This window comes from Lactuca saligna, chromosome 8 (genome assembly GCF_052625555.1).
Source record: "Lactuca saligna cultivar CGN05327 chromosome 8, ASM5262555v1, whole genome shotgun sequence".
NCBI lineage: Eukaryota > Viridiplantae > Streptophyta > Magnoliopsida > Asterales > Asteraceae > Lactuca > Lactuca saligna.
In genome coordinates this window covers 76,305,653-76,320,279 of record NC_136424.1, presented here as the reverse complement: position 1 = coordinate 76,320,279, position 14,627 = coordinate 76,305,653, and the positions used below count along the sequence as shown (strand labels likewise).

The following is a 14,627-nucleotide window of genomic DNA, read 5'->3' as shown; positions in this document are numbered from 1 at the left end:
AAATCTTACCTTGAAATACCTTGAAAACCCTAAAATTTTTATGGGCTTTAGGCTGCACAGTTCTCATGTCATGAGAATATATTCTCACCTCATAAGGACTCTCACGTCGTGAGAATTATTTCTCACCCAATTTCACTCCAATTTCAAACAATTATAACTTCTTCGTTTAAACTCCATTTTTGGCATTATTTATATGCATGGAAAGGTATTAACAAGCCCCAAAAACCTATCTAATTACTTTTTACTTAAAACACACCAAACTAAAATAATTAATTCATAAAACAAGTTTGAAACATCACTTTTCCAATTTTACCTCTTTCACTCAAAGACACAAACCAAGGCTTTAATCACTTATCCAACATTATCAACATCTAATAAGGTCTAAACCCATTACCTTGAATCCCATGGAGTTTAATTGATCAATTTATTTTCTACAATCCCAAAACAAGAAACTTCTCGACACAGGATGTTACCAATTCAAACTACTAATTAAACACATCTGATTATTCCAAGAAAGGCCTTGCACATGAATGCCAACATCAAATAATCAAGGGGCCCAAAAGATATCATTTTCCCTTATTCAGGAAAAGGAAAGAATTACATTGAATATATAGTAATATCTTTTACTTACCAAATAATACGTGGAATAAACATTTATAACATCCTGTTATGAGATGCGTTTGGGAAACCCAATACACAACTACTTCGCAAACTATGAGCTATATATATATATATATATATATATATATATATATATATATATATATAGACACACACACACACACACACTTTAAGAAAAGTAGATAGTATCGTCTCAGAATTACTCATGATAACACCCATGAAGTAATCTCTAAGCGTGAGCTTATCCAATACTTAAAATCCCATTTTCTAACTACTCATGAATATTCCAACAATCTGTATGCAATTTCTAATCTCCATAGACAATCTACAAAAAGTTCATGATAGTCTTAATTTACTACTTACTTCCAAAAGTATGAACGATTGTGGAGTTTCGAATAATAAAATTATTTAGGAAGTAAACATCCAAAGTGAAACATAATAATAAACTAATAGACTATGGTATCAAAACCTTTGAATATGAATAAATAGCTATTGTTTAATCACCATAACAATTATGAATTTATTCATTCTAGATTGTTCTATGTGATCATCCATGTACTTCGCTATGTTCTCAACATGCATACTATGCCTCTCTATGGACCTTCCTTTGTGAACATGTCGACTGGTATTACTCCAATTATGCTAATTTCACAATTCCTAAATTCACATTAGAATCTAAGATGTAGTGGAATTTCTTATTTACATGCATTGTCCTTCTAAGATGTCGAGGTTCTAAAATCATAGAAACTGTGTCTTTGATATAGTAGAATGTTCCACTAGAACTTGTTACTTAGAACATTTCCATGGTTATGAAGTCTCAAATTCATGGCACACTCCTTAAACACTTCTCCTGCATTAAAGTTTTCAACTCACATGCATATTCTATAACCACTCTTATTATGGAAACATTTCAACATACCTATTTCCCATTATGGAATCATTTCCATATTCCCATATGACCATCAATTCCTACCAATAATCATGTCAATCGAAAACTTGTTGTGACAATTGAAAATTTCACCATTTATTGTTACGAAGATTTAGGATTGACTCATAATGACAAAAACTTCCCATATTGAAGTATAATATGGAAAGTTTAGTCGAAAATAAAGTAATCAAAAAGTTAAAATGGTTAGTGTATTTGGAAAATACACAGCCTAATGATCCAAAAAATATAAAGGTTGAGAAAATCTAACTATTAATAGAAGAATTATGATTTTATGATGAATAGAAACCAACCAGGTTAATAACGCTATTGACATCAAAAATAGAACAAAGAGAACGGTTGAGTTTCGGCTAACACTACAAAAAGGAAATTTTTAGTATAGCATGAGATAAGAAATTAGGAAGGAAGAAGGGCAAAAATGGAAGTCGTATGAAGGATATATGATTTTTATAAAGTATAAAAATTTGGGTGAAAAATGAAAGTTAAAATTAGAAGATGCAACCTAAACGAAAGTCGTAGTTGTAGGAAAGAGCTATAAAAATATATAAAGAGATTAAGAAACAAAGTTCATATGAGAAACTATGAATTTTTAAAAACTATTTAAGGGTGTACGTCAATGTGCGCGCCATGCCCGTCACACATTTGGATGGGCCACCAGAAGGGTGACACGTGGCTAGATTTGGAAACACGGACCACCAGAAGGGTGACACGTGGCAAGATTTGAATGGGCCACGAAGCAAGTGCATGCCGCGCAGGAGAGTGCCTAGCGTGCACCAACACTATAAATAGAGGTGTTTGCTTCCTAGTTTTTCATCTCAATCCAACCTCCAAGCTCACTCTCTATACTCACTACAAGAAAAAGAGCCTTTTACGACGCCCAAACCACGACACTCGTTGATTTATGTTACGCAAAAGAGAGTGATATTAAAAAAGTGTCATCTCTTTAAAAAATTTAAGGATTTAAGTCACGCATTATTGAGTGCCCTTAAATTAGTGTCTAATGTAAAAAATAAAAAACACGGAGGGCACAAGTGCGTCCTCTGTGAATGTCGTTTTATATTTTTTTATGAAACGCGGTTCTCCTTGAAGGGAAAATGAAATCCCAAATTTTTTAAACACGCGCCTTCTTTTCCCTCGTCTCCACCCCGACCCTCACCCACATCCACCACCACCAATAATCGTTGCATCCTCTAGCCTCAGACTGCGCGTACCGTTCATCTCACAACAAAATTGTAAGGGATCTAGGGTTTTTTCAAAAGGATGCTCTCTGCAAAGTTCGTTATCTCTGCTCACTTCCGCTCACCTCTTACCTTCGGAGACCTCCGCTCAACTCTTCCCACTGGCGACCTCGAGCTCATCTCACCTCACCAAGACTGCGATGACTAATCAATTTTACAAGCCTTCGTTTAAGAGCCAACAATTTACGACTTCTCACGCTGACAGTAATATGATTTAGGGATCATTACATTATGCCTATGTAAAACTTACAAGGAGATTAAGGGCTTTGCGACTTATCCATGTCGCCATCTATGAACTAGTGAAGCCCTATATAGGTCCGATTAAAGCATCATTTAAGGTATAGGTAGCCTTTCCTCCTCCACAAATCAACGTGCAAGTTGTCTTCATTGCTCCTCCAATCAGGTAAGTTGATGGTTACTCATTCTTGACCATCTGTATTCTCTCTCTCTCTCTCTCTCTCTCTCGATATTTCATCCCCATTCTCCCTTTTCTGTTAAATAATGTTTCTCTATTGAGAAAACTTCAAATGATTCCAGAAATTAGAGATTCACTGGAAGTCGATCTTATTTCCAAGAGATATGATGAGAGGTTTCAAGAAAAAGATGGGACGAACCCTAAATCTTCAATCAATGCCCGTTGATTCCAAAAGCTACCCTAAGTTTGTTCGAGAAATAGAATAACATTTGATATTGCCCATTACTCTTCTGCAATTCATCTCCTCGTCCTCCCACCCCCGCTGCCAGGTAAACCGAACCCTAAATCTTCAATCAATCATCGAACATTTAATGCTAATCCAGACCTTCTTCTATGACTTTTTCTTTTCTATCCTAGCTAGGGTTCTTCAATGCCGCGTCATTTCTATACGCGTGCATAGTTTTAAATGTAATATATGTTGAATTACGAAAAAAAACCTAGTCTGTAGCGTTTAAAGTTGAAAAAATGAAGTCACTTTAACATACAAGGAATTTGGAATCTAGAGGTATAACAGTTAGGCTAAGTGTGTTGACTTTTTCTGATTAAGAAGGAACATGAGAGGAAGATTGAAGTTGTGGAAATAAGGATAGTGTGGTGGACATGTTGTGTGGGACAAGATACTGAATGCAATAATAAAAAATATTAGGGAGTGATTTTCCTCATTATTGTTGTCCCATTATTTTCATTCAACTTTATTGCTTTATATGTGTTTTTTTCTTTCTCCCCTCTATTCATCCTTGTGAGCTCACGTTTCATATGCTAGAGGTCATCTGTGAAAGCATTCTATCTACCCTTGGGCGAAAACAGGACTGTATAAATCTTACCTCCCTCTTACCCCATTTATATAGGATTTGGGTTTACTTGTTGTTTGCCTTTAAGTTAATACTACATTGAGATATATTACATGCCTAATCAACTTTTCTCATGACATGCAGGTTGATGTTAACCTTAAAAAGTTTTTTACTTGGTATACGGACGGTATATACGACACTGAAGGGTGGCCTCAAATCCTAAAGCTGAAAGACTAGCCTCCATCAAATTCATTTTAAGAACGGTTGCCATGTCATGGTGTTGAATTCATCACTTCCTTGCCCTTCAAAGAATATACACGTCCTTGTGATGGCTACCTTAATCTTGCTGTCAAGTTGCCTGAAAAATCTTTGAAGCCAGACATGGGTCCTAAAACATATATAGGTTATGGAGTTTCTGAAGAATTAGGACATGGAGACTCTGTAACTAAACTTCAGTGTTGGTATCAGCGTTGCTACATCTTTTTGCTGGTGCAACAAGTAGCCATTATTGACCTTTATAGAAGCATGCTTCCGTAACTTACTAACTTGATGCACAATTGTAGAAAATTGTCTTTTAAGCAGACTGTAGTTAAATCGCTGGCAGTGTTCATCTTTCTCTCTTTGTTTATTATGTTCTGTAGGTACCCTAACATGACAGAGGAAATGTTTGTTGAGTGTTTCCCTGTTTGCCAAGGCAACAACAACTCTATAAATTGCTTGCGAAATGTGCACAATATAGTTGGTTCCTATAGCTCATCTTTTGTTATGGAACTTATTGATGATCTTACTCTCAACCAGATAAGAAATTTAATACTGAATTTGTTGTTGGTTTTAGGTCAAAGAGAAGATTGATTTCAAACGTAATGATGATCAGAAAGTTCAATATTCTATTTACATCCTACATGTGCTTTTTCCGTTCTTGAAGCATGTAAATGAGCAGCACATGAAAGAGATAGCAATAGAGTCTAGAATTCAAGGTATTTTTTTGTTGTTTATCTCATTTTTCTGGCTTTATTTAAAATGTGGACCTTCTAATTCACATTGTATCTAATCCAAATCAGTGATGCCATATATATGATTCTTGACTAATGATGATGACTATTTCATTCTTATGGGAAAAGGTTTGAGTTAGATAAGTTCATTGTTGAGACTTCATGGAAATGCAAGGAAAGTCATTTCTTCTGCTTAACTTCTTAACTTGAAGTCTCAAGTCTCGTCCTTCATCATTTTAACTTAATTTCTATAGATGATCTCATAATGGATGACACGAACTTGAATCTTTGACCTTGAACTCAATATGAATGGATAAATGGCAATCAGCCATACTTTATGTAGGTTTTCCTAACTTTATTACTTAGGCAGGATCTTCTATATCGGAGGTACAGTTGAAGAAGGTAGAGTGCAACTTGGATAAGCAAATTCACTGGTATGTCATTTCAATGATTGTACAAGTCTTTAAGGATTTTGTTTCTTGGGTGATATATTCCTGTTTTGATTGTTCCCTGATATATGCAGTGACTGTTGTAAAACATCAATTTTTGACTTGCATAGAAGCTGCCCTTCTTGTCATTATAACCTTTGCCTTCAATGTTGCTGGGAATTGCAAGATGGCAACCCTCAAGGAAACAAAGAAGAAGTTATCATTGAACCTAAAGATCCAGGGCCTGAGTACTTACATGGCAACCCTAAGGGATTCAGGAAAGCATGGAAAAAGACATGTGATGTTGAGAAGGCTGATGAAGATCCTGCACCAAAGGAAAAGCAAACTCATGACTGGAATTCTTTGGTTGATGGCATAATTCTTTTCCCTCCAAAAAGCATGGGTGGTTGTGGTCGTGGGATTCTAGAGTTGATGCACATAAAGTCACTTGACAGTGTTTCAAAATTGCTAGAGAAAGCATAAAATATCTTAAAGATGCACAAATTGGAGGAAGATATGAGGGATATGCCTGAGAAATGGTGCACATGTTCTTCAGATGGTGGTGATCAGCAATTACGAAAAGCTACTTCCCGTGAAAATTCTAGAGACAATTACTTGTATTGTCCACGAGCAATAGACATTCAACATGGAGATTTGAAGCATTTCCAGTGGCATTGGTTAAAAGAGGAACCTGAGATTGTCAGTAATGTTCTTGAAACTACACTTGGGTTGAGCTGGGAACCCATGGTCATGTGGGGTGCTTTTCGTTGGGCTTCAAATCCAAAAGAAAACAAGCTCTCAGATGAGGCTGTTATTAACTGTTTGGATTGGTGTGAGGTTGGATAAGTACTTTTATATTTTACATCTTTTATTTACTTTTCTAGTCATCTAGTGTTCTGAGGTGATTGGTGGATGTATACAGTTCATACAAGCTTGGGAGAACATTTTCTATTTCTATTGATATGAACTTCTCTCCTAGTATAGTATCATGAGGTTCCACCTCTTCAGATGCCTTACATAGAAAAATATAGAGAAAGAAATAGGGATCTCTATATTTGTGTGTTTATCATGATGAAGGTGTATGATACTATACTAGAAGAGACATTTTGAGGACCCTGAAGGGAAGGGTACCAGAGGGCAAGAGAGGGAGATATCTACCATCTGAAACTGAGGGGAAGTATTATAGGGTGGCAGTTAGGCTAAATGTGTTGACTTTGTCTGATTAAGAAGGAACATGAGAGGTATATTGAACTTGTGGAAATAAGGATAGTTTGGTGGACATGCTGTGTGGGATAAGATACTGAATGCAATAATAAAAAATATTAGGGAGTGATTTTCCTCATTACTGTTGTCCTTTTTTTTTATTCAACTTTATTGCTTTGTATGTGCTTTTTTTTCTCCCCTCTATTCATCATTGTGAGCTCATGTTTCATATGCCAGATGTCATCTATGAAAGCATTCTATCTACCTTTGGGTGAAAATACGACTGTATACATCTTACCTCCCTCTTACCCCATTTATATAGGATTTGGGTTTAGTTGTTGTTTGCCTTTAAGTTAATACTACATTGAGATATATTACATGCCTAATCAACTTTTCTCATGACATGCAGGTTGATGTTAATCTTCAAAAGTTTTTTGCTTGGTATACGAATGGTATATATGACACTGAAGGGTGGCCTCAGATCCTAAAGCTGAAAGAGTACTGGCCTCCATTAAATTCATTTGAAGAACGGCTGCCACGTCATGGTGTTGAATTCATCACTTGTTTACCCTTTAAAGAGTACACACATCCACGTGATGGCTACCTTAATCTTGCAGTCAAATTGCATGAAGAATCTTGTAAGCCAGACATGGGTCCTAAAACATATATAGCTTATGGTGTTTCTGAAGAATTGGGACGTCGAGACTCTGTAACTAAACTTCATAGTCACAAGTATGATGTGGTATGTTTTTGTTCTGTTTGGTTATGCCAAATTCTTCTGATTGAAATTTTCTATTCTGATTTTAGGCAAAGACATGATCACCAGTGTTGGATTTCATCTTGTATCATTGGAACTGAATTTTGCTCTTTAGGCATCATCACACTTTTCTTTTTAACCTTTTAGTTATAGAAGTTGCCATTTCAATTTGTACGAGAAGGAATTGGTTTGCTGATGACTTCACTATATTTAAAAGAAATATAACAGAAGCTGTCATGAAAGTTCGTTTACTTGCAATTTATGAGAGTCTCATATATATTACATGGGGATTGCATATATTGTTGGAATGCAATCTTAATTTTTTTGAACCTTTCTTGATCTGTTGGAAGAAACCAACAACCCTCTTCTGTTTCTCGTCTTTTTTCTGTTATTAAAGAATAAAAAGCAGTAATTGCAGTACTTCTTGGACTCACCATGGAAAAAAGAATCACTAATTAGAAAAGTAAAGTGAAGCGAACTTTATGAAGTAGCTGAATATTTACTATCCGAGTTAAACATAAATTTGCAATGCCTATTTTTGATTTACAATATAAAATCATCTCTAGCTTTATTTTGAGAAGACAAAACCCCGAACTAAACATTTTGGTATGTCAAAATAAAACCATTTTACAAAAATTGAAACCGTCATGTTAGCTTTTCTTGTGAAGAGTTATTTCGAAGAGATATATTCTCTGTTTTGCACACCCTATATGTTCTGGATTTTATATCTTTTCATTCGTTAATATTTTTTCTAGTGACATGCAGGTGAATGTGCTGACTCATGCTACAACTGTGACCCTCGACTCTAAACATTGTAAAAGGATAAATGTATTAAAAACGCTGCACAGTGCTTAGGATCAGAAGGAACTTTATGTTGATAACACAAAAGATGCTACTTCTGAGCAAGTTGTTGGGTCGAAGAAACAAGAAGGGCATAAAACTACTAGTAATCTATCAGATCAATATTTATTGAAGAAGGAAAGTTGTGAAGGAGTTGAGTTTGACATTGATAAAAAAGATAAGAGGAAGAGAAAGGGTTCAAATAAAAGAGTTGAGGGACCAGATGGAAATAAACGAAAGAAAAAAAAGGGCAGGAAACAAGTGATATCTTTTGATAGTGAAGAAGTTGATAACCAAGATGATACTTCAGGTACTTGTGTGGTTGGATCTGATTTAGGAGATGGAGGTGCTTTGTTGGACATATTTAGGAGGGAAGATACTCCTAAACTCGAAGAATATCTCAAAAAACATTTCAGAGAGTTTAGACATTCCTTCTGTCTTCCACTACAGCAGGTATTAATCCTTACTTTTAGTTGAAATTCTTTTATGTGTAGCATCACAATCCTACATAGTAATTTTTTAAATTGTTCAATTGTATTTTCTTTGGTCCAGGTTATACACCCAATTCATGATCAAACATTCTACTTAACCATGGACCATAAAAGGAAGCTCAAGGAAGAGTTTGGTTAGTACGCATTTGCAAGGCGTGTTATGTATCACCTTTCTCACTGATATAAAATCTCTGAATGTGCTTTATTTTTTGGTTGTGATTAGGGATTGAAGCATGGAGTTTTGTCCAAAAGCTTGGAGATGCTGTCTTAATACCTACTGGATGTGCCCATCAAGTCAGAAATCTAAAGGTTAATAACTTACCACTAGTTATTATACTCTTTCAAACTGCATTAAATTGCTTCATTTGGAAATAATAGGGATCATCATGGCTTGATGTTGTGGGGATTAATTGCCATGTCACAAATCTACCCAAAGCTACAAGTATGGTATCTTTTCTTTTATTATCATTATCATTGTCATGTTTTGGGTTATGTTTATATATTGTACTGAAAGTAGAAAGTATAATTCATTAGTTCCAGGAGATTAAAGAATCCGTGCAGTCAGATTCCAAGCATTTAAGGCAAGAATATCATAAAATTACTGAGTGCATTTAAGGCAAGAATATCATAAAATTTCTCTTCTTTCCAGGGTTATATCATAAAAACCTGATTAATTAAAATTTTAATACTATTGGATAAATTAATATTTTTGTGGTGGCTAATTTCTGGTTGACATTCTTGCGGTGGCCACCGTTGAACACCCCCAAAATCCGATGGCTACTGCCCACAGAACAGGTAAGGATGCTTTGATTTGGTTTTTTTACTGATGTGTTGTTTTTCGGTGACCACCATCCACCACCGGAAGACCACCGTTGAATCCAACCTGGAGAAATCCCGCTACCACTGCAAATGTGCAATCCACTTCAGGTGCAATCCACTACTCCCTCTTAAAAGTTTTGAAACTTAGACATGACTAGATATGATCAAAATAGCTATCTAATTTTTTTAATAATAACTATTTAGGAGGTTGTATTCATTTGAATACACTTTGTCAACTTTAGACTTGTTTTGCCTGTTGACCCTGTTTTTTTAACTAATTTTGTTATATGACGATGGAGATATTCAAGTGCTATGTTTGGATAAGGAAAGGTGGAAACTTGTAAAGAGTGGGCACAAACTTGTAGAGGTATGATTCCTTGTGTTTATGCTTAGGTTTTGTTTCGTTGGATGGAATGGAATGAACCATTCCATTCCATTCCTTCCCTAATTCCATTCTACCATACAATACAATGATATATTACATTTTCATTAATGTTTCTCTTTATAAAATTTATTTATCGAAGTTTGTTGTGAGTATTGCCTTCTCTTTGATTCCTGCTTCTTTAGTTGTTTCTATTATGAAGGTAGGCCACTCTCCAGTTGTATTTTTCACATAATTGACAAGGACCTGTTGTATCTATTCAGACTAGGTTTAGAGCAACGGTTGCAAGAGATGAGTTCAGAAGAAGAAGAAACAAGGTTGCAACTATAGTTCAGGTACTATGAATGAATTATGTTTGTAAAGTATTTAAGAAAATGATTAGAAACACATGTGAATTTGTACAAATTAGTTAGCTACTTGCAGGTTGATCTTGAATAGTAAAGGGGCAATAGATTGTATTTTTTGTATCTAATTTGTTTGTAAATTTTTGATACAACTTCTATTGATTTGTTTTATCTTTCCATGGAATGATTATTTATATGAAATTAAATTTATGCAATGGATTCTATTCTTTGTATACGATATTTTATTTTCTATTATGAAACATTAAATACATATTTAATTTGAAAATAAGTAAATCTATTAATAATATATTTTTTAAAACATTTAAAATTATGATACGCAAAAATGTGTGTCATCTTCATTTATGACATGGCCTTTCTTGACAAGGGCTTTCTTGATACACATTGCGTGTCATTAACACGCGCGTCGTAAGGTTACGACACGCGAATGCGTGTCGTCTTCCTTTATGACAGGGCCTTCCTTGATACGCACTGCATGTCGTAAACGAGCGTCGTAATTGCGCGTTGTAAATGAGCGTCGTCTATAGACGACGCGCAAAAGTGCGTCGTCTCTCTTTATGACAGGGCCTTCCTTGACGCGCATTTGCGCGTCGTCTGAGCCTTTTACGACGCGCAATGAGCGTCGTAAAAGGCTGTTTTTCTAGTAGTGACTTCAATACCCTCTTGATGGCAAGAAACTCTGGTTGCAACGGTTCGGGCGCTTTTCGATACACTATTCGGGTGAGTTCACGACCCCTATTTATTTTTTTAAAATATTTTCATAGAGTAATGCATGCTTAACAAATGATTTTATAAAAATATTTATTTCTTAAATATTAATTCACTTTATAATAAGTTAGATGCCTTAGGATAGTATAACTGTAGATACTATGCCTAGATTTATGTTATAATATAGGTTTGAAGGATATGATGGCTGATAATCTAGGAGTAGGTATTACATAGGTGTTATAGTGGACATATCCTGTTGAATCATAAAATTGGCACTCTTGAACTCAGCTACCGCAACCATCTCTCTACCGCAACGGTTCAGCACCCGCAACCAATCCAGCACTCAGAGTCAGTTCTTCATCAGCAACCACAATCAGTCTTTTGCCACCACAGTCTACTTATTTATATTACTTATTTTCTTTTATTTAATATGCTTTATTATCCCGTATGCCTTGCATGGATGCTTATAGAGTTGTAGTCTAGAATAGTTCAGAGTCTCTATAAATAGAGACTTATTCTCTTGTATTAACTACCTCTACACTCAATCACTGATAACTTGCGTATTATTCTGAATACATTTCTCCAAGTTATCTTCTTCATTTCTCTATCTTTCTGTTCTTCTTACTCTCAATTGTTACTAAAGCATATCTGATTATAACCTCTCTTCGGATGAAGTCTTTAAGACTTAATCACTAAGTTTGATCTTCCTTATTAACTCAGAGTGATTGCATTTCTTGTTACGAATCAGCTTAAGTGTATTCTTGATATAACAATTATTGTCATTTATATTTCTTTACTTTCCGCAACTAACTCTCTAACTATCTAACTATATTATTGTTGAGCTTTTAGATCCTTTGAGATTAACTATTCCGCAATATACTTGTTCTTAGTTTTGTTCAAGTGGGTCTCCAAGTTTTTCTCTCAACAATTGGTATTAGAGCCAAAGTGGTTTCTTTTTGGATATCAGAACTCTGATTTTTCAATAAAGCCTTCTATACCACTAAAGCTCATTTCTTAAGAAAAACAAAAACAATCTCAAATGGCACAATCATTATCTCTGAATGTCTCTAACAATATTGGTGGTTCTAACCGAGCTCCAATACCGGTAGCAAATGAATATCATCACTGGTCACAAAGAATGGAGAGGTACTTAAGAACACTGGGAAGAGATGTATGGTGATCCGTAGAAGAAGAACCACATGTTCCAGTCCTTACACCAGTCCAAACTGACGGCGCTGCAACCATGTTAGGAGGAGGTCAACCAACCATGAGCCGTCCCACAAAGGATGATCTCGATAAAATGAAAAATGATGTTGTTTCTTTCTATGAAATTTCCTGCGGAGTTGCTCCTGACAACTTCGATATTATCATAAACTGTAAATCAGCAAAATAGATCTGGGATGTTCTCAAGAACCTGTACGAAGGCTCAGAACAAGCACAAGATAAGAAGCTTACAACAGCACTCAACGATTTCAACAACTTCAAAGCTCATACTGGTGAGAGTTTGGAAGACTCATTCAAAAGGTTCAACCTGATAGTCACCAAGTCATCCAATGCGGGTACCATCCGCAGTAACCATGAAACCAATCTCCAGTTCCTTAATGGTTTAGGAAGACATTGGACTACGGCTAAGATAATAGTCCAAGGCGACAGGAAGATTCACTCTTTGTCACTTTACAAACTCTATGGAAAGCTTCAAGCACAAGAATCCACCGTACTTAAAAACTGTGCTGACTTCGGAGGACCACTTGCTCTCGTAGCACAAGCTCTACCGTACACTCCACCGCAATCATACGAAGCAGATTATGAGTATGATGATGAAGAAGAATTGCAGAAGGCTATTGCTCTGGTTAGCTAACAGTTCAACAATATACCACCTCCTTCCTTCCGCAAGAATCAACAGTTCAACAAACCTCCATTCAACCGTAACTTCAGTTCTCATAACAACCATTCTCGATATCCCAAAAGTTCTCATCCTCCACTGCAATCGCAGAACAATCAACCAAAGGAGGTACTGCAGTCTCCTCAGACCACTGACTCCAGCACTCAATCAAAAGACAAGACTGATGTTGTAATTTATCACAAATGCAACAAAGAAAATCACTTCGTAAGGGATTGTAAGGCTAATGTAGTCAAAGACAGAGCATTCTACCTTAGAATGGCTCAAGAGCTGGAAGAAAAGGAAAAGGCAAGAGCATATGTGGCCCATGTCAAAACAGATCATCAAGTTTGGTCATCCGGAGACGAAGAAGAGGCCATAGGCAGTGTTAAAGGAAAAGGGAAAATGCGCATGTTGGCCACTGCGGATGATGATGGATCTACACTGTTGAAAAAGAACTACTACTACATGGCAAAGGATGGGACTCTAAGCATCATCGAACAGGTAAAACCCATGATCCAAACTTTAAATTATAGTATGCATGACTGTCAACCCTACATAGATGATCGTAATGACACTTGTGTTGTCGTCCATACAGACTATAACAAAGCCTTAGATGAGAAGAACATTACGTCCCAAGAGATGTTCCATGTGAGAGGACGACTGGACAACAAAAGACTTAAGATGGCTATGTTAGAGAAGGATCTAGAGTTAGAAAAAGATGTTAGAATGTTAAGAAAAACCTAATTAGAGATAACTTTGAACCAGAGAGATTTAGCTCAGAGAGAAATTGTACGCTTAAATCTCTCAATTGAAAAATTGTTTAATGAAAGTGAGGCTATTGAAAATTTGGTAAACAATGGAATCGTGGAAAATACATATAATTGGGGTTGGTCAAATTGATATCCTACCGCAATGGATTCCTCACCCCGGTTCAACAAAGACAGATTGTATGTCCCTCCTGATAGAGAATTTCATTTCCCTATCAATGAGAAGACTTTTTCCGAAGATATCAAAACTCACTTCGGTAGACTGCACAATTTAAGCAATAATTGTGTCATTGAGGAAATTGTGCCTGAGGTTTCGGGTCACACATGTGATCAAATTCCTATCACTGACACCATTTACCCACATTCTCAAATTTCATCCGTAATTGATGAAGAGGTTATTGTTGAGGGCCCCGAAGTCTCAAAAGACTTTCTATCTCTGTCCTTAGACCACATTGTCACTCACTGTAGTCAAATGTCTCACAAGTATCCCACCGAAGTTCAATCTAAGACCTACCCTGCGGTAGTCAAGTCATCTCTACCGCGGTCATCAGTTCAAGGAACCACAATTCTTCAGCCAATATTTCATGAGTTACCCATAGAAAATTTTGAAGTAGGTCAATGCTCTCAAATCCCAGAATCCTCAAGTTCTAATGATTCAAGCCCACATTTTCAAAATCATTCAAAATATTCCAGGAAACCGTATTTGAATAACTATGACTGCGGTTCACCAAAATCTTTGGCAAAAAAGGCTTTCAAAGAAGAAATTAGATCTCGAGGCACAAATATACAAAGTTTTTCGAAAAATAAGAAACATGCCAGATTTCCAAAATCTAAGAGTCCAGAATTTTTTTTTTTCACAAACTATATTTCAAAAAACACTTCGTTCATGAAAACAAGCAAAAAGGAAAGTCCTATTTCAAAATTC

General features: G+C 35.9%; 1 pseudogene; it reads left to right on the top strand.

The window, feature by feature from the left end:
* Nucleotides 1–4,452: 4,452 nt before the first annotated feature.
* On the top strand, nucleotides 4,453–13,679 carry LOC145009779 (lysine-specific demethylase JMJ29-like; annotated as a pseudogene).
* The last annotated feature ends 948 nt before the right edge of the window (nucleotides 13,680–14,627 follow it).